The sequence below is a fragment of the Triticum dicoccoides genome, chromosome 6B, assembly GCF_002162155.2.
Source record: "Triticum dicoccoides isolate Atlit2015 ecotype Zavitan chromosome 6B, WEW_v2.0, whole genome shotgun sequence".
Lineage (NCBI taxonomy): Eukaryota > Viridiplantae > Streptophyta > Magnoliopsida > Poales > Poaceae > Triticum > Triticum dicoccoides.
This window is the reverse complement of record NC_041391.1, coordinates 363,335,615-363,337,791: the sequence shown is the minus strand read 5'-3', so window position 1 is coordinate 363,337,791 and position 2,177 is coordinate 363,335,615. Positions and strand designations below refer to the sequence as shown.

Here is a 2,177-nt window from a genome sequence, read left to right as displayed (position 1 = left end):
CAGGATTTTACGAAGAGTAAGTGATACGTTAGGGTTACGATTCCTATACCCAGCTTTGCCGTTGGTGTTGATGGGAATCCACAACCTTGTTACTTCCGCTATTTGGATTGAGGTAATAGTATTTACGTTATTTTATACATGTGATTTACCTCTGTTATAAATCCTCGAGTACTGTGTGTGTCAGCATACCGATCCAGGGATGACACTTAAGCACAGAGACTTGACCGTCTGAGGTCGGGTCGCTACAGGATAGAGGGACTTGACCCTCACGATTTAGGAAGTTGACAGATTTTCCTCTTACTAGAAATTTCATTGTGGTCGGTAACGTTGGTGAATTAACAGAAACAGAAAGAGAGGGATTCGAACCCTCGGTAAACGAAAGCCTACATAGCAGTTCCAATGCTACGCCTTGAACCACTCGGCCATCTCTCCTACATAATCTTATTATTGACCAGAAACTGAGTGAATAGCGAGTTTTCGTATCACTAAAGTACAGGTACAACCGATCACATGTTCCATAGGGAGTTTGACTTCCTTTCCAATTTCATATTTCTCAACAACAACTTCTCTCATCCCCACAGATCTATTCAAAATTCTGGAATCGTCCCATGTTTCTATTTTGATTGTATGGCGTGGCGTATACACGTTATGCAAACAGAACATATGGTTACTTTACTCTATTTTCTCATGGCTTGTTAAACCTTTCTTTTTTTCTTTTTGGATAATAACCAAATAAAAACTTCTCGAGTTATCAGAATCTATAGTCAAATTTAGTCCTTGGTTATTCAAGTTAGATGAAATAGTAATAGTTTGGCTCACATTAGTATACTACAAAATCCAATCTGATTCAAATATTGAATATCTCTCCTTGTCGGGACAATTTGAGCAGAATAAAATATCTATTATCGATTTTTTTAGAATCGAATTAGTCTATTTTTTGCTATTTCATACTGTATAATTCCTTTGTTTATGGGATCATTTTCCCCGAGGGTTTCCAATCAATGGGGCGTAGTATAGGTAGTTAGAGAGTGTAGGCTCCCCTAGCTTGAATTCTTTTTACCCATTCTTTGAGAGTGATAGGTTTGATTTTTCCGTACCGTAATAGAAGAGCTCAGAAGAAAGACCTAATTATATAAAAACACGACCATTCAAGCTAAAGATCAGAGGATCCGTAATAGGACTCTCATAGACTTGCCGGGAAATAGAAAATTTGGAATCGACTTTTCTTTTGCGCTAAAAAAAACTTGAGGCCTTTTCCCTTATTATGTGGCATATCCATACTTTGATAACCTAGTACCTGATCGATTGAAAGCAATATTTACTGTCAGATAGAGAGATGCTGATAGGAAAAAGGTTGGTATTTACTTATTCTCAAGAATATATAGAAAGGGAAAAGCTTAATAGCCACTATTGATCCCCTGAACAGAGCACATGATTTGGGATCAGGTGCAATGTGAAGAGGTAGCCTAGCCTTTTATGAGAGTCAATTGGGAAGTGGAAAGGCAAAACCATTAGTTTAAGTTCCCGGCTTTAGTCATCTGTGAAGTTCAGTCAACCATTTGAGTCAATTTTGAGTAAATAGTAAGACTTCGGATCGCACCATTCATAATGTTGCATCTCAATACTTGGCATCTTTTTCCCACCGCTGGCTCAGAAATTTGCCTTGGTTTCACCGGAATTCGTTTATTTCGTTCATTAATTCGTTCTGATAGCTACGCAGAGGTCTTTCCTTACGACTCCCGTGCTTAATACGAAAAGCGGCTCTTGTGTGAAAAGTGCCAACTGACTATCTCCTTATTTTCTGATTGTTCTTCCGATAGGAATATTCCCTTGATCAGCTAACCTGGCCCAAGCATAACAATAGTGCATTTCCACTTGATGGTACGATTTACATATCTTCTACCTCTGCTACTTCTATTCAGGAAGGTTAGTTTAGGCACTCCATCCCTGAGGGCTGCATCAGCTTATCTTTCTAGAAATCCCAACTATAAGCTAGATCGGTATAAATAGGGCATTAAGAAGCAATAACAAAGATAGCATCCATGAGTTTTTTAATCCATCCTTTAGCATCGCCTGACTCGGACAAGGTGTTTCCTTCCTTCGCAATACCCGGCCAGGGCAATGTAGCTATCCCAATAAGATATGAAAGCTGGGCCACACCTGAGCAAGGAACTTAT

The 2,177-nt window shown here is 39.0% G+C and overlaps 1 non-coding gene across 1 annotated transcript; it reads right to left on the bottom strand.

Annotated features, from left to right (window-relative positions):
• Positions 1–345: 345 nt before the first annotated feature.
• TRNAS-GGA lies at positions 346–432 on the bottom strand. The gene has a single exon. It is a non-coding gene; the product is annotated as a tRNA-Ser (tRNA).
• Positions 433–2,177: the final 1,745 nt, after the last annotated feature.